The sequence below is a fragment of the Chiloscyllium plagiosum genome, unplaced genomic scaffold, assembly GCF_037043375.1.
Source record: "Chiloscyllium plagiosum isolate Xiang-an unplaced genomic scaffold, Cpla_swu_hap1 HiC_scaffold_12, whole genome shotgun sequence".
NCBI classification, from domain to species: domain Eukaryota; kingdom Metazoa; phylum Chordata; class Chondrichthyes; order Orectolobiformes; family Hemiscylliidae; genus Chiloscyllium; species Chiloscyllium plagiosum.
In genome coordinates this window covers 55461767-55488405 of record NW_028270150.1, presented here as the reverse complement: position 1 = coordinate 55488405, position 26639 = coordinate 55461767, and the positions used below count along the sequence as shown (strand labels likewise).

The 26639-nt window shown below is 44.4% G+C and overlaps 1 protein-coding gene across 6 annotated transcripts in view; it reads right to left on the bottom strand.

Moving 5' to 3' along the window:
* bcor (BCL6 corepressor) overlaps positions 1-26639 on the bottom strand; it is a 328887-nt gene that overhangs the window by 93925 nt on the left and 208323 nt on the right. The window contains exon 1 of one of the 6 annotated variants that reach the window (XM_087992843.1): positions 20637-21095. The exons of the other annotated variants lie outside the window; for them this stretch is intronic. The gene's annotated coding sequence lies outside the window, so the exon portion shown is untranslated. Of the gene's footprint in view, positions 1-20636; positions 21096-26639 lie in introns of those variants that run through there. 6 annotated transcript variants of the gene reach the window in all.

Here is a 26639-nt window from a genome sequence, read left to right as displayed (position 1 = left end):
GTGAGGTGTGGGGTCTGGGGGGGTGTGGGGGTGGGGTGTTTGTGGGGGGGTGGGGTGTGTGGGGGGTGGGGTGTGTGGGGGGTGGGGGTGTGGGTGGTGGGTGTGGGGGGTGTGGGTGGTGGGTGTGTGTGTGTGGGGTGTGTGTGTGTGGGGTGGATGTGGGTGTGTGTGGGGTGTGTGTGTGTGGGGTGGATGTGGGTGTGTGTGGGGGGTGGGGGTGGGTATGTGTGGGGTGTGGGTGTGTGTGGGGGTGTGGTGTGTGTGTGGGGTGTGGGTGTGTGTGTGTGGGGTGTGTGTGTGGGGTGTGTGTGTGGGGTGGTGTGTGGGGTTGTGTGTGGGGTTGTGTGTGGGGGTGTGTGTGGGGGTGTGTGTGGGGGTGTGTGTGGGGTGTGTGGGTGTGTGTGGGGTGGGGGGGTGGGGGGTGTGGGGGGTGGGGGGTGTGGGGGGTGGGGGGTGTGTGGCGGGTGGGGGGTGTGTGGGGTGGTGTTTGGGGGGTGTGTGTTTTGGGTGGGTGTGTGGGGGTGGGGTGTGTGGGGGTGGAGTGTGTGGGGGTGGGGTGTGTGGGGGTGGGGTGTGTGGGGGTGGGGTGGGTGGGGTGTGTGGGGGGTGGGGTGTGTGGGTGTGGGGGGTGTTGGGTGGGTTTGTGGGGGGTGTGGGGGGGTGTTGGGGGTGTTGGGTGGGTGTGTGGGGGGTGTTGGGTGGGTGTGTGGGGGGTGTTGGGTGGGTGTGTGGGGGGGGTGTTGGGTGGGTGTGTGGGGGGTGTTGGGTGGGTGTGTGGGGGGGGTGTTGGGTGGGTGTGTGGGGGGGGGTGTTGGGTGGGTGTGTGGGGGGGGTGTTGGGTGGGTGTGTGGGGGGGGTGTTGGGTGGGTGTGTGGGGGGGGGGGTTGGGTGGGTGTGTGGGGGGGGTGTTGGGTGGGTGTGTGGGGGGGTGTTGGGTGGGTGTGTGGGGGGGGTGTTGGGTGGGTGTGTGGGGGGGTGTTGGGTGGGTGTGGGATGGGTGGGTGTGTGGGGTGTGGTGGGGTGGTGTGGGATGGGGGGGTGGGGGTGGGGTGGGGGGGGGGGGTGAGGAAGGTATCACATCAGCTGCAAATCCATAACTAAGTCAACTTTGTTTTCTAACCGCACTGAAACATTATTGCTCACATAAGCCACGACCTAATCCTACCCCTTTCGAACTGAACCTTAACGGGTGACCACAAGACCAAACAAAAAATGCGCCAGAAATGTTCAAAAACTCACATTACATCAAATGATTTACGGAGGTTTATCCCCAAGCACCGGATCAAGTTACAAAACCCCCCGAGCGTCCAACCCCAGCATGTTTCCGAAGGTTCCGTGTGAACACCGCTCGGCTTGACTGAAATCTGCTAAAAGCTGCAGTTCTTGACCCTCGATTGCTGCTAATCGATATTCAAAACGTCAAACAAAGTCACATTGCAGCGGTTTTGAAACCTGTAGCATCGTTTTGAAATGATTCGCAGCAGTTGCAGTGGGCGCCTGGCGACAGGCAGCTTTCCCAGCTGCAGTTTGGGATCACGGCTGACTATCTGAATGACGAGATTGGCATGCGGGCTTTTAAAGCTCACTTCGAATAAAGTTAGAAACTTTATCGGCATGCTGAACTCCAAGTGAACTGTTGAAAAAGGTTGCTCCCCCAAAAGCAGCGCCAGAAATATTTTATTTCACCAGGAACCGCCTTTAAGCGAGTGACCTCTTAATAACAAGGCAAAAGGATTTCATTGGGGAGGGAAGCGTTATTTGTCTAATGTTACCCACTGGAATTATCCTACACCAATTGGGCGTGTATACCCAATATTAAATCAGTGGAGAGTTTTCTGCTGTTTCTCTCCTACATTATGGTTTACAGGTTTCCCTTTATTTACGCGTGTTCAGATGGCACACGGCTCCTCCTTCTGGTGATAGGTTACAATGTGAGTATCGAGTAAATTCGGCCATGTAACCAGCTGGTAACGACGGCGGCTTCGTTGCAATCGTTTATTAGTTTGATAAAACAATTGACTGCACGAATATTAGTTGCCACATCATAGGCGGGGATCGGCCGCTGTTACCAGGTACTGTTCCTGCCACCTGGTCACTGGGAGCAATCCCAGGGACACACGGCACTTCAGGATTGAAAAAAAATACCAACTTCCTTCGCGCCAAATGCAAAATTATTATTAGTTCAGAACGTGCATCTCCTTTACTGCAGGTCAACTGTTTAAAATCTTAACTGCCCCGATCACGGTGAATTCCAAATAGCTAAAATAGTGCATTGTTTAGACAGACGGGTGATCTGATGGTTATTTTACCAAAAAAAAACAAAACTGCAGTCAATATTATTAGAATTAAAATAAAAGAACCACCGATTGAGTATGGAGTAGTCATTAGGAAGATGTTTTGCACTCCTGGAAGATCACCTGTATTTCTCTCTCCCCAGAGATGTTCATTTCATACATATACAGGCGGTCACCTCTGGGCCTAAGAACCCATGAAAGCTGTAGCGGGCTGGCAGTACAAGAACAAAATGCCACGAATTTGCAATCTTTCTCCTCTCTGACTTGTATCTGAAATAGTTATGCGATATTACACAATGCGGGACTGCCTGGTAAAGCAGTCTGGGATCTCATGAGCTGAAAATGTGTTGCTGGAAAAGCGTAGCAGGTCAGGCAGCATCCAAGGAACAGGAGAATCGACGTTTCGGGCATAAGCCCTTCTTCAGGAATCTCATGACACAACTTGCAAGTGGTACCAGCTGGACAGTCCGTTCTGTAAATAAACCAGCGACCTCTTTGTGTCTATGCTGTAGCCTTACGCACGGATGAGAGAGAACTCAGCACCTATAGCTAATTCTCTGCGGATGAGCGTTTTCATTTCAGAGCTCTACCAGCCGATCCAACTGTTACTGCAGCCTTTGTGCCAATATAATGCCATTAGAGAAAAAAAGCTATGTTTACAGTGGAGCGAACCTGAAGTACAGTTACCAGCAGGTTTCAGCCTGGAAAGCTCTGCTGGCAAAGGTTCCCGAATTGTTGCAAGTTTTGTGGAACGCTCTCGGATCCTTTAAGAGAAGCACAAACAGAACTGCATCCCAACAGTTAAAAATAATGTCCATTTACAGCAGGAAGGGGACCATTTCCTTCCCTTCTCTAAACATTGAAGCTAAGGTCAGTGGGTTTACACGCTCGAGATTTGACAGGGCAGATTTGGCACCTATTGTACTCCATGCTACTCTCTCCCCACCCCCACCCTCACCCTCCTCTAGCTTATCTCTCCACGCTTCAGCCTCTTTGCCTTTATTCCTGATGAAGGGCTTTTGCCCGAAACGTCGATTTTACTGCTCCTCGGATGCTGCCTGAACTGCTGTGCTCTTCCAGCACCACTAATCCAGAATCTGGTTTCCAGCATCTGCAGTCATTGTTTTTTTTTACCAGGCTGAACATACAGTCCGTTCAGTGACAAATTGAATCAGCGTGACACGCGATCCTATTGCCTCACCGACAAACTTGCTGTGCAAATAAACCGCATTGCTTCAGTTCGGCGCTACTTTCACGGCAAAAGCACAAAGATTTTGAGCTTGTATCGTGGTGAGGGCAATAATTTAATTCCCTTTGTGTAGGAGTCAGCTGACCAGCTAGAGGGAAAAAAAAGTTCACGACTACCTCCGCCGAGCGGCCTTTGTTCTTATTTGAATGCAGTACAGCTTTCCACTGAACTTATAAAGGCTGGCTGCACGTTTCATTCTGCTTGTCGGGATAGAGCTCCGTTTTTATGCCAATCCTGTTCCACCAGTTAAACTTTAAACACGTGGGCAGCTTGTGGGGGCATAAGTGTTCACGTAAATCTGTAATCATGACCTGCCCTGACTGCAGCCAAAGCGAGCAGACTGGAGTGTAAATTCAGCGTGGTGTCAAATCAGATGTTCAACGTACCCTTCGTATTCTTGGATCACCTGCACACTTTAAGCTTGTCAGTATTTAATTTTGACCATTTAGACAATGCCAACGCAATTGTCCACATGTTTAAAGTGTAACTGCTGGAAGAGGATTGGTGTAAATAACGGAGCTCTCTCCTGAGAAGTAGAATGAAACGTGTTGCCAGCCTATATAAACTGAGCACTGCTCGAGGGAGCTGCATTCAAATGAAAACAAAAGGCCGCTCGGTGGAGGTGGTCGTGAACATTTTTTTTCTTTACTATGCACGAATCAGCTGACCAGCTAGGAATTAAAGTATCGCTCCCACCCCTGTACAAACCCACGTTCACCCATTTACGTTAAGAATGTACATTTGTATCACTTAGATTTTGAATGTAATTCCGGCCTAATTTGAATCTGTCAGTTTGCGACATTTCCAAAGCAGGAAGCAATGGTAAAGCGCGACTTCATCGTTAAAGCATTGTAAATTACAATGTGTTTATTACCCATTGTCGGTGTAGGAACTGACAAAACTAAACAAGACAAGCATAACCCAGCTGTAGGAGACGAACTATAAGTAAAAAGTGTTCCACATTCAATGACACATTCAATTACAATAGAAGCAAAGCACAGACAAACTTTTTAAACAAACATTTAGAAAGCATTGAATACCAAAAAAAAAGTAACATTTTACTAGGTTTTGAGAGCTGTGTAAACAGCTTGGCATGGATGTCAGCCAAGTGATGATCTGCCAACTGGCCAGACACCAATTAACTGCACAAAACTAATTAGCACTAACCATTGTCATCAGGTATAGCACTTTAAAAAAATCTAGGATCCAAGAAGTTTTTAATCCAATTTCATGTCAGCACTCCTTACTGCAGTCAGATTGAAATGGGAGAAAAATCCTTTTGAGCACTAGGGCCTTTAGTGACTATATTAATGGACTAATTAACTAAAGGCCTGGCTTAATGATCCACAGATATAAGTTCAATTCAAGAACTGGGAAGCATCTGAAAAATTTAAGTTACATTCATTAAAAATCTGGATTTTAAATAATCCAGTATCAACAATGATGGGTATGAAACTAATGGATTGTGTCAAAGAAGAAATAAAATCTGCCAATCCTACTTGGTCTCTGCAACTCCATGTGGTTGACAACTGGCATCTGTAATGGTCTAGCTAGCTGCTCAAGCATATATAGGTTTACGGTGACAGGAGAAAGATATAAAAGGGATCTAAGGGACAACTTTTTCACACAGAGAGTGGTACGTGTATGGAATGAGCTGCCAGAGGAAGTGGTGGAGGCTGGTACAATTACAGCATTTAAAAGGCATCTGGATGGGTATACAACTAGGAAAGGTTTAGAGGGATATGGGCCAATTGCTGGCAAATGGGACTAGATTAGGTTAGGATAACTGGTCAGCATGGATGGGGGTCTATTTCTGTGCTGTATATCTTTATGACTCTGAGAAGGTGCCACTTTCTCAATGACAAATTGGGATGGGTAAAATAATTGCTGATATTTACCATGATATACTTTATGAATGAATTTCTATCAAATTTAAAACAATTGCTGATTATCTTTTCCCTATGCATTTATTAAGCAATGAAGAGGAAGATGTCATAATCCAACAGAAATAGATTCACAGAGAATTGTATATATGCCCGTTTGGGGGTGGAGAGAGAAAAAAAGAACTTTTCCCTTGCTAAGTTGTGAACATTAGCCCTTAAGAGTGGAAATGCAATGCACTATTCCTAATTTCAACACTAAATGCCAATGTCATGCATTAGTAGATCAGGTGTGATTGCTTGCTTTACCTTTACCTTATATTGTAGTTATAACAAAATTGGTTCTGCCATATGTCATATACATGCAGTTGATAGCACTTTGGTTAAAAAGCATTATTTCCACTTTGAGACAAATACGGTCAAAAGAAATGGCACATGCAACTATCCCAATTAACCAGAGGTGAAGAAACACTTTTAGTACACAGTATTCAAAAAATACAATGAACACATTACAGAGTGAGCCTTAGAGTGTAGCCAATCACAGATTCTTGCTAATGGTACAAAGGATATGATACAAATATATAGATAATCCAAACTATTGCACTTAACAGGCTGATATATTTAATGACAATGCCTATGTAAATTAATCCTAATATGGAGGAAGATATATATATGTTCTTGTGCTAGTTTACATGAGGATTATTGGTAAATTGAATCATATTCTGTTATATGAAATTGTTTGATTATAAATTGATCAACTAAATCTAAAATGGACAAATAGAACACCGGAACAGTGTTATAGGTTTAAGCCAGGCAGCACTGAATTCCAGTTATTAAGACTGATTTAGGGCACAACTGGGAATGGCTATTTACATCATAACCTCATGGTAAACAAGACAGGCACAGGGCCTTATTCACATAGTTTCTCTGCAAATAATCAAGTGTTTTGTTCTTCTGCAGCTGCTGGATGAAAAAGGTCAAAGGACAGATTATTTTACCAGTTGCTGGGTGAATACCATCAATCCAGTTTTTTTTATTATTTTCCCAAAATTTGACGGACATAGAGTGCTATCTTTATTCTTTGTGTCATATAAAACAGTTTTGATATGTAGAGTAAATTGTCAATGCAAACAATGGTGCATCAATTTCCGAACAGACAGGATCTTGAAGCTTATTCTAACTTTTAAAACAGTTTCTTCCCATGGCACATTTGTGCACTTGTTATACTCCAAGAACATGAATAAAAACATTTAAAAGTGTGCTATCTACAGTTGGAGATTATCTCATGGTTAACCTATCTGACCAATAGGTAGAAGGCAAACAAACAATTTAATAAAAAGCTGAAAGGTCTGATTGTTACTACTAATAAGATCACTGGTACTATTTCACTTCCTGGTTGATGTCCTATTACTTGAATACTGCAAATTATCCCGTTGTCAAATAAGAGGGCGAAGGATAATGTTCAAAATGTCTGCCTCCCCAAAGACTTAATAATTCCATAAAAGCTTTCCTCATCCATCCCAGAAAATAACCAGGTGCGTCCTCCCTCTGGTCGTTTCTATACAACAATTAAATGTTACATCAGAAAACAGATTGTATTAATGTAATCTCGGTCTTGAATACCCGTAAGTAACTAATTGTTCTTGAACTAGCCTGTGAGAAGGACGAAGTGACAAATACACACTACCTTGCGTGAGTTAGTAATTTTAGAAGCCTGTAATCTGTCTTTCATTACTGTCAATATATGTTCATCCACTACCCTTCTGCACACACACACATACACAAATGCCCGGTCACATTAAAGTACAAAAATGCGAATTAACACATCAAATTCACGGTCAGAGTGTCTTATACTTTCCCTGAGGAACAAGCTGCACATCATGTTACACAAGGGGTGAAGAAAAGATTAGGCCATTTCGGGAAAGGACTTGTAAATAATGTCAACACGGCGAGCTTTAAAGTCAGTGGTCTATTAATAGCACTCGTAACACCAAATCATTTCTCTACTTTAAGAGTATGCGGACCTCTACCTTGGGATATTTTCCTAAAATTGTTTTCGTCCGTTTGTGTCTAGATAAACACATTGTGGGCAAATTAGAATTTATTATTAGAACTAGTTATCTTGCTGATCCACCCTGGTAATTATTACACATGGCAACTCATTCTGGGCTATCTGACAGCTGAAAGCGATACATAACCGAGGGAGAGTCGACCCGGACAGATCACGTGCGGCCCACTGAGAAATGACCTTGAGGGCTGGTCCGTAAACACATGTAACCTTTGTTCTAATCTGCTGGCGGGATCAAATTGCGGGTTTGAATAAAGGGGGACACGCCAGTGCAAATTTCATTTCAGAATCTGACCTATCCCTTCACTGAAAACCTTATACTCCAAACCAGAGAACTGGCTAGGGAATACATGGCCGATAAAAGACAGCATTTTCCCCCATGGACAGCTTTCTCTCCAAGTTTGATATGCTTATTTACTTATACATGGCACAGAACTGCCGATTCTGGCCGGTTTAAAATGGCGGCAACCCGTAGTTAGCCAGACTCTTATTTATAGAAATCCCTGTTTACAATTTCCGAGGAGGGGAGGGAAGATTTTTTCAGCGGGCCATTAGAGGAAGCAAAAAGTTGTAGTTTTTGTAGAGTTTCACTGGGAAGCTTTGCTCAGGCGGCTATGCCTGTTGGTTTTTTTACTCTGAACAAATCATGAACTACGTTTTAACTCTTGGTTCTTCGGGTGGCACGGAGAAGCAGAACCTGAAAGTCCGAGAGAGCAGCGCTGCAGTAACACAGTGGGCCCGGGTCGGTGCGAGAGAGAGAGAGAGAGAGAGACAGAGAGAGAGCCTGGCCTGATCTCGCCATTGTAATCAATAAACCAGGTAGACGCGAGGCGTCTGGTTATTGATGGGTTTTGCACTGCTGCCTCCTAAACATTTCACGACCAGGCAGCCTCAACTCTGCCCTGCGATGGGATTAACTTTAATGACAGGACTTTCTCCATTCCGCGAACACTCCGCGCCATTTTAGAAGCAGCTCCTGCTCGCTAGACACAACGAAGCTCAGCTCCATGGGGACCGAGTTCATTTTCTGGCTGCGCTCTCCTCTCTGGTTTCTAACAGCACAATTGCGATCCGCTCTGTGTGTGTGTGTTGCAAGCCCCTTTAAACAGGATAATCAGATTTACAATGAAAAGCCGGTTGGCCCAAAAGCAGAGCTGCCAGTCAACAACGCCTGAATACAAAGATAAACTGGAAGGGACGTTAGGAGATATTGATCGCGGATGGGTGATTTCTGCATAATTGTGGAAGGCAGGCAACTAGCTGTATTCTCCATTGTCGGAGCAACAGCTTAGTCGGCAGGATCGATTAGCGGCAACCCCTGGGGGAAGCCGAGAGTAGTCTGCAGGACTCTACCAGGAGTATCCAGCAATCCTCATTACAACACCAAAGACCTTTCGGTGGGATTTCTTAAACGGCCCACTGCTTCCTTCAAGCTAATCGGAGAGAAAACATAAGTGCAGATAGTACAATGTATCCAACAGATTGGGAGGTGGGGAATGTGCGATTTACTACACGGGGTGGCTGGGGGGAAAGACTCAATTGCGATGTTACTCAATTACATTTCAGGTTTTGTTGGGACTAACTTCAGATTTCGAAGAGAGATGAAGTCGCCTTGACAGAACCGTGTTACAGCGGAGCTAGGAATTTAGTTCGAATTTGATTTCATCTCGCCGCCAATTAAAGTTCCGTGCTTGTTAATAGCACTGCGCCTCTCCACTCGTTTTAGTACAAACGGAACTCTGGTCAGGCTGAGCAGAATCGATCCTTCCCCCCACCCATCACCACCCCAAGTGTTTGCGGAATCGGCAGCTTTCCAACTCAAGTTGGAGAAACCGTTGCCTTATCACAACTGGCAGAAGCTGCAGTATGCTCAGAGTTAGCGGAATCGGCATACTTCCGATTCCGGGGAGCTGAAAGGCAGTTTTCTCAAGGTTAGCAGTAACAGCAGCTTGCTGAGGGCGAACAGAACTGGGGCGGCGGAAATGGAATCGGGAGAGAGTGAAAGGTTTCGGTTAAAAAAAAAGTTAGGATCAACAGTACCACAGATCTCCTTAACAAAATTCACACCTCATATTAACAACCTGCTTTAAAACTGTCAGGTACATGTACACATTCTTAGAGTTCACTAAGAACACCCCGCCGCACACAGCCAGGGCTACTCGAATAACCGTGTCATAGTGAAGCAGCTAAAACACCCTTCCCGCCACCTGGCGATACGTTTTCGGCTAAACTCCGGAATAAAAATGAAGACGACCAATGCATTTTGTCTAAGCTGGCTGCCCACATGTGGTCTCTTTATAACGAGCTTGCCGCCCCCAGGTCTCCCAGTAAAGTCAAACATCGTTTCTGATTTTGACTGTTGCCTCTTTTAGCCAGTGGGATCGCAATAAGCGCCGAGCTAAGCCACCGAAACATCAGTTCCTGCAAGTTTACATGGTGAATGTAAGCAATAGTTTGATCAAGGTGCCGTCTCCAACAAATTCTGTTTTAAAAACACATGAAATGTTTGTGCACTCTCACCCTACTTGTACTACTGAAGAAAGCATTGATTAATGAAGTCCGAAATCAATAATTCAAATTAAAACAACACATAACAGCCAAGATCTGTCGTGTTCCTGTGAGCGGACTCTTCATATCTTGAAAGCGCGGAAACTAACGGTGAACCGTGTGTGTACTCGATGGGGGTCTGAAAGCTGCATTCGAGAACGTGAGCAAGTATCTTGCCCGAGCCTGGAGGGAAACTGAAAGTAAGGGGCCACCCGCCCCTTGGGTTTCATACAGCTTAGTATCACGGCAATGACAGGCCGATTTAATGGTGAACTGAGAGGAACCAATGTGCAAAGCTCGCTGCCGGGTAAGTGACCTGTAGTTTTAGCCGGAGTATACATGGGACACTATCCAACTGGAACCAATACTATTGTTCCGGTATAATCAGGAAACGTATGGTACATTCCCGCTCGACCTAACAGGTTTTGGCCAGTGTCTCAGTCCTCCCCATGAGCCTCCTCCACTCCGGTTACTTCATCTGAACTGATCAACATACCCTTCTGTTTCTTGTGTTCATCTTGTTTTCATCTCAATGCGTCTAAGTTGCTCATATCATCCATTCATTCCACATGGTAGGCACTTCCACATTCGCATCATTTTCTGTACGTGTTAGTAACAGTTTATCTATCGAATCCCTTCCGAATTTGAAAGTCCTCTATCAGGTCATCTCTCAAGCATTTTTCCAGTGAAAAGAGACCCAGTATGATTTGTTTTATACTTGGCAGCTCCCAAAACTGTTTTCCTATAATGCAGGCTTAGACTTTCTACACCAGGAACAGGTTAAAACCGTGCACACAATTCATTTGGAAAAATGGACAGTACAACTACTTAAGATACTGCCTGTCCTTGTTCAGTAAACGGTCTCTCAGTCTGGAGCCCTCTGCCCACACAGTAAGCGGGAAATTAACAACCTGGCCTCTTGCGCTGCTATGACACGGCGCATTTTCACACCCACGTAATCCAAATAGGGACATTGTGGTCGATGTCCATAATATCCCGCTTTTTCACCATCATGGATTACGGAGAAGAATGTGAATATTAGGCAGCTCTTTGATCTAACCCTTCGATTGGTCGCTGCAGTGAATTAGTTCATGCCTGCTTTGAGCTTTCAAAGTTGTGTTCATTGATCTTTCTATCTCTTGAGAACTGCACTTCTTTTCGACTTCCCAAGGTAGCAAGACACACAATATTTACACCAGAACAAATAAAGCAGACATGGCGTCAGGATTTGCGAGAGTTGCTGGAATTAAATACAAATGCAGCTCTCTCAGACGTTGGCTGGAGAGAAAGCATTGCTTTCGTGATATGGATGACCCTCAAAGAGTTAACCTCAGACTTGTTAAAAAAATGCGTCGTCTCTGATTTAAAATAAAATCAGAATACGGTTTTAATAATCATGTCAGCAACGAGGTTGTTATCTCTTAAAGAAAAGGAGAGCGGGTGCTGGTATTAAAGGCCACATCCTCGAACAGATGTCAGATTATTTCTACTCGTCTCTCAGGATCACCGCTGTAAAAAAAACTACGCATTCTCCCATTTGAAGACCACGAGACCGCCCAACAACAACATCTTTGTCTGTTCTTATTGCTTTAGAATCTACAGCAGCAGCTGCGTTCCCTAATCATGGTATCACCCCATTATATAGACTGGAGCAAACACATCACAACAGGCCCAAGACGGGGCTCATATTTCCTGATGTTTTTCACCTGAATCTAACTAACGACCTAACCGATTGCAATAAATTAGGAACGGTCTTTGCAACTGCATTGACCGAGATTTTGATCGTCAACAGAGTACACAACTCCTTCGGACCTCAGTGTCAGTGCGGCGCCTAGGCAGGCCCATTGCATTTCAAACGGGCCAAACTCTCCTTGCTTGCTTCAACTGACCATGTGCAACGCAATTATCGAATTTTCTACAAAGGAAGACAAAGAAAAAAAATCTTCGGAATGGACAATTTTATTTCTGACTACATTTCGGGGTATTCTATCAACGCATTTATTCCTTCGTTCACCGTACAAAAAACTAAGCAATGTTATCATATCCCTAGATATCAATTTTAAAATATCCATTAATGGGTTACTGGAAGAGCTATAATTCAACTGTTAGCTAACTCAGTCGAGTTTGTAATAGAAAAAAAGTGCCCCAAAACATACTTTAGATGTGTCGAAAGGTTTGACCACACACACATTTGTTAAATGACTAAAACCGTTTTCTCACACAATCCTAACCTTGTAAGTCAATTTGCGATAGGCCTGGAGTCTGAAGCCTTTGTGCGCAAAAGAACGCTTTGTTTTGATCCCCCCCAATGAAGGGTGGGTATAATGATCACATATACAATAACGTGCTCAAACTGGGTTCACAGCATCCAAAGCACTATTTTTTAATAACAACAAGGAAGGTGGTATTGATGAAAATCATCTTCCAAAAACCGAGGAACTGCCACCTGAATATTGGGACCAGTGGTCTGATCTACTGCTGCCTGCAGCACCTGTCTCACGTGACTCTCACCACCCCATTATAAACTCATCGTATTTTCCACTTTTATAATGCAGTGTCAAAAAAAACCAAGTGTTCTGTTTCCGCTGTGGAATTTTCTTTCGTATTTTTCACGAAATGGTTCCAATAAGTGCTCAAAGGGATAGCAAAATAATTTATTCCACGCACGTTTTGGAATACTGTGGATTGCACTTTAATATGAAGGTGTCGTGCATTAAATTTAGTTTTAATAAGATAACCATTCTTTTAGAAAGTCTCTTTTTCAGGACTGGAAATGTTCCAGTGAATGTCACTAATCACCTAGCTATACGAGTGCGGTAGAATAAAATCACTGCATGTTGAAAGTATTGTTTGACATTATCTTCTAAAACTCTAATTATTTTTATTTGAGTTACAGAGGACAAAGGATAATGTTAGCCAAGTTCGACGTCTGTACTTAATACCATCCAGCCGATAAAGTTAAGCCACGGTACACACACGCACAGACACACACAAGCCCATCTTATAATATGCGAAGTATTACCATGGCAAGTGTTAGGAACGATAGCTTGCATTACGTGGCCAATTCAGTCAATCACCGTTAGACCACAACTCGATATTCACTGCGGAGGCACAGGCAGCTCGTTTCCTCCAAAGAGCTCAGCGATCCGTGCCTTCTCGGCCCTTTTCTCACAAAGGTTTTTTTTAAAAAACTGCTCGCGCTCTCAGATTTCAGGGCTGGTCTCCCAGGGGAGGCAGGAGCCGAGTGCGCTTCAATCAAACCCTGACTTCTCCTCTGGGAGCACAGCCTGAAATCTGATCTCGCCCACTTACTGCCTGCCTCATTCCACGCATTTTCTTTGGGCGTAATAACCTTTCAGTTTATTGTAAACACGGTTGGGAGGGATGCTAGATATTTAAACAGGATGTAGCTATTGTGAAATCGGTGTCCAGTGTACTTAACGGCGCATCAAGACCGATAGACGAGAAGAGACAGCCTGAGCAAAGATATGCCTGGTAAGTAGGTAACCAAACCGTCTGTAATTAAATGGTTTCGTGCTTTCAAAGGCCCTGCAAGAGGCCACATTCGCGAGCTGCTCCGATATAGAAGGTAAAAGCAGGCTTTGGGTGAAAATTACAACAGATTCTGAGGTTAGTCCCAAAAATGAAATTGCGCCAAGTGCTCAGCACAACACGGAATGGGCGCTTTCAACAAATCGCCATGAGGTAGATTCCATGTTTGCACAACTTCTCTGTACCAAAGGGACCGAAGGTAAAGAAAATATCAGGTCCATATAAACAACCAGAATGTGTTTACCATACGGAAGAAATCATTTCTAAACTCTGACACTATCATACCTTCAGACTTTAAAAAAGAACATATTGCGTTTCATGGGATAATACAAACTACTGCACAATCACGTGTGTAAATGTGAAGTATATTTCCAAGTCATGGCATCAAGTACAGACGTCGAACTTGGCTAACATTCTCCTTTGTCCTCTGTAACTCAAATAAAAATAATTAGAGTTTTAGAAGATAATGTCAAACAATACTTTCAACTTGCAGTGATTTTATTGTACCGCACTTGTTCATTTGGCAGTGTGAATTCCTACATATCCTACACAACAGTGATTACAGTTCGAAAGAACTTCGCTTTGGACATCTAAAGGTCGTAAAGGGTGCTAAATAAATGCATATATTTTTGAATTAGAAGGTTAAGACGTTAAGCAGGATTTAAATTAATCAAGTTTTCACTACTGATCAGATAACACATATCTCTAGAGAGATCAAAGTGTAAACATTCGGATATTTTTTTAAAAAGAGTATGGAATGTTTAAGATTGTGATTGTCCATGTGTGGCATAAGTCCTGCTGTCTCACACAATAACTGGAGTTTTAATAGATTCTAATTGAATGGCTGCACGGCACTATCATTTTTTTTAAAATCACCCAATTTACTTAACGTGAACAAGAACCAGTTCAGGATAATGCTGATTCAGAAACCCTTTCCTTGCCGCTGTTGTATTTGCCAATCTAATCTGATTTCAAATTTTACGTGACCACAACTGAACTATTCAAGATATCCTGGTAACACGTGTCTGCACATGACGCACTCTTGTTTTGCAAATACCCGGCCCTATGGTAACATTTGATAGCAATTTGTATTTTGACTCCCTACAATTTACTTATGTCTGGAGTGCGAGGTGAATGCGTTGCATTAAAATAATTCAGACCAAATGTATCCGTTCAGATGTAAATACTTATACACTGTATAAGCAGATCAATTAACATGTTACGTGAAGCCGCCTCAGTGTTGAAATTAAAATTTCAAAACTGAGCATGCATTCAACGTATAATCAATACATTTCAGGAATGCATAGGTCTAAAATCAGCAACACCTTTTCAACGAAGCAAAACCTATATTTGCATTTTCCTTACAATTCCTGTTATGCTATCAGTTTATAGCAACCTCAAATATATCCAATGGAACTACAGTTTGATTAATATGGTATTTGGGATTTCCATAATTATTATGCTAAGTTCCACAAATTTGCAACATCGCTGTTCTTTAATAATCGTGCCATAAATCTCTTCAATTTGGTTCTGGTCGTTTACTTTGCTGTCAAAAGAAGTAACTGCCAAATCTGTTATTTCTATCGCTCCAGAATTTTGCAATGTATGGCCAGTTCGGAAAGTGTGGCTAATTTTGCAATTTCCAACCACCCGGTGCATGTGAGTGAGAGCTCGAGTGTGGAACCTTTCGCAGTTCCCCTAGAGAATCCAAGAAAAGTATAATCAGATACTGAAGTGTTAAATACGTTACTGGTCTCTGTGTTACGATTTAAAGCCAGCCTTCAGCTACAAATTTGCAGACAACAATGCAAGGGCAGTTACAAATGGTCAAGGCAGAAGGTCCCCAACAATAGTTTCTCCATCCTTTCATTTATCTAAGCTTGTCGCAACCAGCCTCTGCACGGTACTCCAGTTTGCGCCAGTTATGTAAATCCTCACATGTAATATTAAAGCAAGGCTTTTCCAAAATATAAAAGTTTACAAAGTAAGCTACACAGAAAGCAAATCAAAATCGCCACCGCAGGTCTCCCCATTGGTGCAACTTTGTTCGGAAAACAGCTTGTCGAGTTAATGGACGAATGTAAAATGCATTGGAGACCACAGTGGGAAGAAGGAAGTGATCTTAAGCATTCCATACACCAGCGAGCGACAGCTGAGAAATAGGGAAAACATGGGTTCAACCACGCACTCAGATGCAACTTGGATATTTTGAGAGATATTTCGCATCTCCAGAGTTGCAACGAAACTCTGGAGATGCGAACTAAAAAATGCACTGCCCATACATTTCTAAATATTGATTTTGTCACAAAGCTCAACTAGGTGACAGTTTATCTAAACCACACGTTATCAAAGCTGCTATTGGTCACAGCAGCTGTTGCAGCATTATGTATACCCGGCAGCTGCTCGGACTCATTGTAGTTTACAAAACTTAACATATAACGTTGCTGCCACATTCGTGATAACAATAAAGACGCATTATCAAATAATACTATTATTGATAAACTATGAGCACATAATAGATGAATAAGACAAACAGTTGCTAAGAATTGAAATGGAGTACATAATGAATCAGTTCAAACTCTGTACTCTATATTCTATTTCGGTTAAGCATTGGGTTCAAATAATGAAATTTAACACGTCAATGCCAAAATATTACACTTTAAGAGACTTTAGAAAACAAAGGGCTGCTCTTCAGTTGAACCTTGATTATTTTTTAAAAATTCAATTTATAAGTTTGAAAATCTAAACATTAGACAACTATTTGCCAAGTGGAGAACCCAATAAGCGCGAAGATAGTCCGTCCATTGACCGAGAGGACGGTATAAAACGGGAGCCAAGAGCATCTCTGCTTCTCTCTCCAAACAGACTTCAGTATCTAAGAACATTTGACTGATTGCAGCATATCTTATACCATCATGTCACAAGAAAGGCTGGCGGTAAGGTAACCATTTCCCTTCAGTAAAGTCATACCATGTTTGTGTTGATTTTGGCATGGCAAGCGCACAATTAACTCCTCAGTGTCCCAATGATGATAGTATTGTGAGTAGCGCCTTAACCCATTCTTGGCCAAGAGGTAGAGATCACTTTGTGGGCCCTCGGTTGGAGAACAGATTCAATGGGCCTTAGGCAATAGTTTATTCTTTCAGCCAAATTATTCTAAACATGAATATGCAACGTATTCCCAAAATTTAAACACGTTTGCTGTAGATTTTGGTTTGAAACATAACGGAAACAATGCAATCTTGCCTTCTCAGGACGTGTTATTAGCTCACTAAGTGAATTACGTGTATCTTGTTTTGAGGTATTTAAATTACCCGATACAATTATAGGTTTTATTGAGATAATTTGCAAAAATGTCTTCAGATTTGCTCGAATACACAGACTGCGAAATGGGTGGTTTAATCTGGTATTCCAAATATTCACCAGGAATCCTAGAGTCCATGAGAAATTTCGAATTACGTCATTCACCAACCAAGGGTAAATGTATTAAATAAAGTGCTGTGTGCGAAATGAATCACAAAACACGTGGAGAAAATGGGAGTAAACCTTCCATTTAAATGTAAAAGCACATCAGCGCATCTGCTTACAATTTTTTTTGCCTCGATTCACTAGCAAGTGTAAAAGGGTGAATGTAAGACTGGCTGGGTTATCTGACGAGGTGTGCTCAACCATTTGGGGACAATAATAGGTGGTAAAAATCCAACCCCTGGGTATTACATTACTTCCAGATGTTACTACCAGAAGCAACAGATGATGCCATAAACTGCAAAATCTGATTGTGACTGAAATTTAACTTGTCACAAAAGTGACAGAAAATCTTATGCTCCGATTACAAGTGGAAATATAAAAAAAACATGAACTGAAAACATTTCAACGTAAAGCATATAACAAACGCAGATCTAGTTCTTCAGCTGTCTCAGAGGTTCTATCAATGTATTTTCGGTACTTCAGACAGTCTAACTAAAATATATATAATTAGGCCTAATTACTGGCCTTAGTGGAAAAGCCAAGTTTACTAGCTTTTTCGTATAGTACAGTTGGTTTGTGTGAAGGTTAACGTGATTGATTTACATATATAGTCCGCGATCTCCCCTCCTAGCAGCACTGTGGGTGCACCTACACAATGACTACAGTGGTTCAAGAAGATGGCTCACTACCACCTCCAGATAAATTACGATGCTGCCTCAGCCTGCACTGCCGACATCCCGAGAAATAACAAAAACAAAAGTTAAAGTCCCAAAGAACAGTAATGCATGGTCTCCAGTGATTGTACCCAAAGGGCTGCAAAGCGGAGGTTTCTAGTTTTGGAGGACACAGACAGAAATTCCAAAGTGTTCACAAAAATGACATGATTTGGAGATGCCGGTGATGGACTGGGGTGTACAAAGTTAAAAATCACACAACACCAGGTCATAGTCCAACAGGTTTAATTGGAAGCACACTAGCTTTCGGAGCGAAGCTCCTTCATCAGGTGGTAGTCTATCAGACTATCACCTGATGAAGGAGCATCTCTCCGAAAGCTAGTGTGCTTCCAATTAAACCTGTTGGACTATAACCTGGTGTTGTGTGATTTTTTAACAAAAATGACAGTTTGCTTGGCCCTACAAAAGTCATGACCAAGTTTAGTATACATGCAAGGTAGACATTTCATTGGAGTTACATTCCAACGCGATGGATCGGATTGTGGGCTGGGGTCGGTTCTTGTTAAAGTTGTCCCAACACTTTCACAGGCTTTTTTTTAAATGAACGAATCCTAAATGCAAGTAACATGAGGGTTTTATTTCATTTGGAATTTGTAAACTACCTTTCATGACAAGAGAAAGATCGACCGGGCTGAAATTTAACAAGGACTTTTCCCGGTTCAGATTCATGCAGTGTATCGCTTCCCCATATTCTGGCGCTCTGACCGAACTGCAATCCACCTCTAAAATTACTCGTTTATTTTCTTGTTTTATAAGGCTTTGCGGCTTTTAGTTCGCCAGTAAATTCAAATGACGAGGGACTGATGAAAATGGAACATTTCATCAAACCAAAAAATATTTTTTTAAAGTTACTGTGAAATGGAAATCGACATTATGAGAACATTGTCTCCAGTCGTAGGGAAACCGTAGAGCTTTAGTTGGGACAGAGATAGTTTCAAGGTGTTTGTTTACATCGAAAGAGCCGCGGGAGGCGAGTGGGTCAGCGGTTCAGTCGGCCATGCAGCAAGGCACCTCACGGACTTCAACAGGGAGTTTCACAGCGCCACTGAACAAATAATATTTGTGAAGCTGGGAAGAGCAACACATTTCCTAATAACGGAAACACGTAGAATCGATATATTCTGATGCGCTTAGGGAAAGAAATCGGAGAGCCAGCTCGCAGTCCACTAATGAATCCAATCGTTTTTCTTAAACTGGATCCTCCGGCCGCACAGATGCGCAGATCGTGCTCATACAAGTCAGCGAAACAGACAAAAGGGAACGGGCCATCACTACTGTTGCCACTTCCACCTCAACCAACTCTGCTCGTGCAGTAGGTACCCTGCATTCATGCAGCGGTGTAAATAGTTCAAGGAAAGCTTAATTTGCTGAACGAAGGTGCGTCTACCCCAGCAGCGCTCAGCAATTGTATATTTTTAAAATACACCGTCTATGTGCGTATGCGCTTACAGTTCCAGTCTACACGCCTTATATTGTATCACGCTGAGACAGTGAGATGCGCACACTACATGGTCATGCATGCAAACACCTCCCGCGCTATATCCGTATCATGAAATTCTCCGCCAACAACTTTCAGTCTCTGTTCGCTCAGTTCACACGGCTGAGGGCTGAGCCCGCCCATCAAGACCTATACCAGGCTCTGGTTTACTTGCCCTCAATTTTTTCTCTCTCTGCGATGACCATTCTCTCCTCCCTGAGCGTGCAGGGAGCCGGCCACTGCTGTCTAGACCAATCGATCACTTAGACAGAGACATACAAATACGGTCAGCAGCCTTAAGTCAGGCAGAGCTGGTAAGTGCCACACGGGTCCTTGTCACCTTGCAGGTAACCAGTTAGAACTAGCACAACCTTCAGCATTAAACCTCAGCTGAAAAGCACATTCTGCCAGTCTGAAGTGATTATTAACATATTAGGCGGACGATGCACACTTTAAGCAATAAAGACCCACGTTAGTTAAAAGCTGCTCTCGCAATAACCTCAAAGGCACAGTTCAAAAATAAATCATCCGTCAGCGTAACCCATAAGGTTCAACTCACGAGCTGGGAATAATTTAGCACGCTGTAGTTATTTGTAATATACCCACATACAGGGAACTAATCCGCCCCCCCCTTTAAAAGATCAGTTAACTCCCTTTAATAAAACGCTTTCATCTACTTAGTTGCTGTACTATAGAGTGGACACGATGTTTTAAAAAAGCGTTTCCGTCCTGATTAGTTATACCTGTGCTGATTTACACAACACAGATAAACGCAAATGGTAAATTAATTAAAAGCATTTGGTGAAACTCGGACCGGAATCCAGTGAATAAATCCTGGTCCTAGCCGTGTTGGGGGAGGGGGGTGGGTTACGCGGCTTGGCTTTACACGATTATCCCTCAGGGCCCTGTGCGATCTGGAGACTGAGCGAAATGCGATGTGAAAAAGCCGCAGTTACCGTGCGGGCAATATCGACAGCACTTCTCAACAAAAAGTGACGTTCGCCCCGGCCGGGTCGCTCCAGATGAACGTAGCTTCAAAAAAAAAAGACCGATTGGATCAAATCCTGCACGAAACCCTCAAGAAGTTGTTGGGCACGGCAGCAGGATCGTGCTGGGATGGTCCGAGTCTTCAAACTTGCCCTCAACATTCAGACGGAGACGCGCACATTACACCGAGACCCGAGCTAACATGGAACCCGGAGCCAGTCTTCCTGAAAACGGAGAAAGGGGCTGAAGATAGTCCGCTCCGGGGCAGAGAGAAGTCACCACCCAGACAGACAGTCTCCGCGTCCTCACAACCGGCTTTACCAATGCGATAAACCACTCCCTTCACATAACACACACACACAAAAAAAATCACCCCTTACCTGATTCCAGGCTCTCGGTAGAATTTCACCAGACTCTTGCTCTGGTGCTGACCTCGTCTTTTTACTGCATCCACGTGCCGTTTCAGGGGTTTTTTTTAAAAATCGCCAAGCCAGAGGGAGAAGACTTGTTTCATCTGAGCCGTGTGCTCACAGATTACCCCCAAAAAGTCCGGATATCCACCACACGGGGAGAGAGAGAGAGAGCAATCCGCCGGCGGCTAACAGTGGAAGGTACAAGGAGGTCAGGCCTGGCCCCGGCCAGTGTTACCGGCTGTTCCCCCCGGGCTGGAGCAGCGGCTCTCAGTGTACAGGTGGCGGGCGGCTGCGAGACTCGGGCACAGCAAGACTCCGCAGCGCCATGTTGGCTCCTCACCACACAGAGAGCGGCGGAACTATCCGGTCTGCGGGCTCTATCGGACTCTGCTCAGCCCGCATCCCCCTGCCTTGTGTAAAACCTCAGGCTGCTGCCTGCTGCGGGGAGGGGGGGGGGGGGGGGGGGAGAAGGGGGGGGGGTGTTTACAGAGAAGAAACCCTTTGGCAGATCACTGGAGCAGATGTGCTCGAGCGTCTGTACACAGCGAACGGATTTTTTTAAATTTCCGATCCAGCCCTTAGCGTGCAGCTCCCCTCCGAGCCTGGAAAAAAACTCTACCCATAAGGCCAGTCGTTAACTTCAATTACCATAAACATCAACCTTTAGCTCACAACCCCGAGTCCAACCTACACCCCCCCACCACCCACACACACAATCCGCAGACACCGCGGAACGCCGACCTGCTTCAATCCGGCTTGGTGTTTTTCTAACCGGAACATACAGGGGGGGAATTCCTAATCTGAACCAGAGCGCAGGGCGGAATCCCGAGACAGCGAGAGAGAGGAACAGCGAGGGCCAAATAAAACTTTCAGACGTCCACTTCACTCGGCTCCTGCCTGCTGTTCACTGCGTTCCTCAACTATATGGTGAGAATCAGACTAACGTTCACACACACCCCATCCTCCGGGTTAGCGGGTGGTCTGCACCAGGGCAAGGGGAGTTCGGGGGAGGGGAGGGGGGGGGGTTGGTTTTGTTTTCCGGTTATTGCCCCGGATGAGCAATTTTATGTTCAATTGCTAACCTCAATGTTTCCATCTTATCCGCACAAGTAGAAATGATGAGAGCTATTCTTTTTGCACACGAGAAAATCGGAATCAACCAGTAAAGCTTCAGAGACTAAATTTCACGTCGAATAAAAGCACATCTTCAATGTTTTGATTACATTAATTTAAATGCAGTCAGGCTTCATTTTCATCATTTCCACAATTTACAGCAGGGAATCTTCGAAACTTATTTATCTGTACACTGAAGAAACGTCACACTTACCTCCTAAAATAGATAGGAGATGCAAGTGATTTGAAAATTACACATAGTGCAAATATGTAGCTCATGCACTTCAGAATACAAAGTAAGCTTTTCTAGGCACGTATGAGGCTGGAGGCAGAAATGACGAAAGGTACAATCACATCGTTGATGCGCACACACACACACACACACACAGAGCTCAGTTTGAAGGGGCTTTGCAGAGCTCAAGAAGCGCTGCCTTCGCCAGTCTCTTGGGAGTTGACCCAAAGGTCAGGACGCGGTGCGCACGTCTCGCGCGGGAAATCTTCACTCAAGGGCTCTCACACTCCCCGTAAACCTCACAGGACACACACTGCACACTCTCACTGTATTCATCCAACACACTCATTGTACACTCAGCACACTTACCGTAAACCTCACAACACACTCATTGCAAAACTCTCAGCACACTACCATACACTCACCCCACATATATTGCACACACTCAACGCACAGTTCCCGTCAACCTCAGCACACACTGTACACTCACTGCACACATCGTAAAACTCTCAGCACACTCACTGCACCCTCACCGTGAACCTCACAGCACACACTCACCATACACTACTCTTAAATCAGACACACTGCACTCACATCACACATTCACTACACTCACTGCAGTGTACTCTCACATCACACATTCACTGTACACACTCATTCTGCACTCAGCACACTCACCATAAACCTCACAGCACACACACATTATATACTCTCTGTACACATTCACTGTACACTCCCAGCACACACTCATTGTGCACACTCAGCACACATTCACCGTAAACCTCTCAGTGCACACTACACACTCACAGCACACACTCATTGTACACTCTTGCATTCACCCAGCATGTATTCATTGTATACTCTCAGTACACATTCATTGTATATCCTCTGCACACACTCATCACATTCCCTCATCATACACTTACTGTACACTCACTGCACACAGTCACTGTACACTCCTAGGACATACATACCTTACTCCCCCAGCACACTATCACCATACACTCACTGCAAACTCTCAGCACACACCGTAGTCACCCAGCACACTCACCATAAACCTCACAGCATTCATTCATTGTGCACTCTCAGCACACACTCACCATATTCCCCCAGCACACAATCACCGTACACTCACTGCAATCACTCACTGTACCCACCCACCACACATTCATCATGCTTTACCAGCACACACTATACACGCACAGCACACACACACACTGTACTCCCTGAGCTCACACTCGCCGTACACAGCACACACTCACTGTACTCCCTCAGCATTCACTCACTGGAAACTCAGTGTACTCGCCCAGCATACACTCTTTGTACATTCACTGACACTCTCAGCACACACTCACTGTTGACACCCACCCAACACACCATATACTGCCTCATTGCACACAATCGGCTCACAAGACACACCTAGGTGGAAACATTCATATTTGCCTGCAATCAGTCACACACATTGCACTGCAGTGAATCCTCGGTTCATCCTTCCCCGCAACTCTCCAAACCCCAGCAACAGTTTCTCCTTGTCTCACATACGTGTATACACACACACACGAGTTGCGCAAACCACCGTCTCAATAATTCTGATAACTACATACAAACCGAGATACCCTGGAACCACCAGATTCATCCTCCGGCAGCCAAGCGCTCTCAGTTTCGTAAAGCCACATTCTCTCACTTCACTGACCCTCTCTCTCACACACACACACCGTTACATTCTTAGTCACACACATGTATTCTTCACACTCGCATATCCTCCTTCACACGTCTTTCTTTACACCGCACAGACACACAAGTGCCCTTTTCCTCACTGTGTCCGTCACACTGTCCCCGCCCCCAACACATTCTCACAGTCTCAAACACACGCATAGACTCTTACACAGCCACACACGCCCACAGCCTCCCTCGCAACCAAACACATTCCCTCCATTACACGCCGCTTGTCGGAGTCACAGTTGCACATTACTCCCCCGCAAACTCTCAGTCACGTAGAAGCAATCTCTCACACCCGCACTAACAGTTCGCAGCAGCTGCTTCTCTCCGCGACGCGTAAGCAGAATCGCTCTGTGTTTCTCCGAAACTGGGCGGAAACAGGGCGTTGAGCGCTTGACTGTTCTCATTTAGAAGCCTGCCCTTTGGAGACGCAACCACGAGGAAGCTCGGTTGTTAATGCAGAACGTATTTCAGCCTGCTCACCACTTTGTCAGATCTTTTCCCCCAAAACACTTACATTTTTGGTCAAGGCTTCTTTCCCCAGCCCGTTTCAGATCAAACATCCAGAGTCTGAGAGCCAATGTTTGTTTAAAGGATGAGACTGGCTACGGAATATAGCCTGCAATAAAATGGGGTGGGGGTGGGGGTGGAATAATTGGATAGAGAATCGCTCTAAACATTCATACAGCGCACGAAGTCTCCTAAACTACAGTTATGACCTTATGACTGAGAGTAGCTGATAACACTTATAAAGTTCCTCCCTAGAGATAGCAGGGGAGTCCTAGAGTTAGATTAAAAAGTACACAAATCGTCAATTGTCTGCAAATAATGTTTTCATCCATTGCATGGTTTGAAATATTCCATACCCCGTCAGTCTGAGCCATCTTGGCCATGAGGTACAAGAGGTTACATTCCCAGCATCAAGAAAGCTCCGCTCACAGATAACAAGGAGGACGGGGGTGGGTCACCTTACCTACCACTCTATTAATCCCCCCTCCCCCAACACAAGTGCCGGCAAAGATTCGCTACAATAAATGAACTGCTCGTTTGTGCTCCCGCATTGTTTAATGTAGCAATTATTCACAATCAGTTGGAGGTGTTCTTTCATAGCAATTTGTGTCAGCGTGTAGCGACTGCACGACGCTTTCCTTTGCTGGGATCGGTACTCTGTGTCGAGTTCGGGCTCTTTAATCACTCGCCTCACAGCCTTGAGCTGCTGACCTCTCTCTGTGATGTGTAGTGCAGTAACTACTGCACAATTTCCATCACCGCTCCCGATATCCTTCTGTTTTACTTGGTTTCTCTCAGAGGCGGTTAATAACACCCCACTCTGAAGAAAATATCGCTAACCTCTCGTTTCACATCCTACTTCAGGGAACCGCATCCTTCTTTCAAAATGAACAAGCCTACAAATATGACTAACGTCAGCTGATTTCTGTAATTTCCCCCCCCCCCAAAGGAAACTTCGCTTTTTAAAAAGAGGCAGCAGCCGCAGTTCGCTGCTTTGTTACCTGTTCCTGACAGTAGCATTATCAATAAAAGGTCGGTTTCAACACTCTTTGTTTCATATCTTAGTTTTTGATGCAAATAAAAGAATCTACATGTCCGGGGGGGGGGGGTTACATATTTTAATATATGTAAAGTCACCGCCAGTAATGAAATTGGTGTAAATGGATAGGCATTTCGGGGTTTTTAATTATTCAGTGGGATTAAATCCCTGTTTTTTTTCGGGAATGTAACTGGCGATAGCGGCTGCGCGAAGTGCGCCACCTGTCTCAGTGCTGCTGCCTCTAGCAGAAACGCCAGCAGCAGCAGCAGCCTCAGCGACTTCACAAGACAAAGATGGCGAAAGCTCCCATCACCCCCCCCCCACCCCCCCCCCCCCCCCCATCAGCGAGTGCCACTTCCTCGACCCGACCGCTTCACTGCGATACGTATACAGCGCCAATCTCAAGCTTATTATCAAGATCGAAACGCCTGCTTCCAAACGGACGCAGGAAACAAGCAATGGAAGGCACTCGACAAGAGCAATACAACACGCTGCAACAGCTTAAAAACAAAACATTGAAAGCCCCTTCGCTTTCTTTCTTGAAGGACGCATGATGTTCAGGTTGCATACACGAACAAAGAACAATAAATGTACTGCGAAAGGCGCTTGGTGTGCGGGGGCGGGGAGGACGAGACTCAACAGAGTATCGCTATTTCATTGCAAAACGAGGTACAAGAAAAGTACATCTGAACTGCACAGAACTCCGACCGCAGCTGGAGCAGCACATTTTAAAATAAAAAAATCAGCTGCACGTTTGTCAAAGAGCATCGATTGGGTTAATATACCACCGAAACGTGAAAATGTTTCTTGACCATGAGGAGTATTGGCTTTTACTGCATACACAGATGCTGTAACCCAGAGCTTCAATGTCATTGCATTCGCTTGTAACGCACCCAAACGGCGGATTACAATTTCCGACCAGATACAAACGCAAGCTGTGAATCAGTGTGACTCTGGTGCGGATTTAAACCAAATTCAAATTAAAATTCAGAGTGGAACTTTATCAGAGTGGAACTCCAGCCGAGTACGGAGCTGCATTCGCCATTTGGAAAACTTACAAGAAAGTTTTAAATTAAAATCAGCAAGATAACTCAAATAGTAACCCCCTTACTTACACACACTCTCTCTCTGCGAAGTAACAAAACACTCTTTTAGTATCGTGTTACAAAAGCTTATTAGGATCCTGCCCCCACTACGGCGACCTTTAAAATACAAGCCATCGAACAACACACTACTTAACTCTGTTCAGACAAATTCTAGAAAGTTAATGTCACAAACAGAATACATTATAACCTCTAAATACGAAATATCTCAATGTGATGCAGAAAATTTGGGGCAAATATTTATTTATATTTTA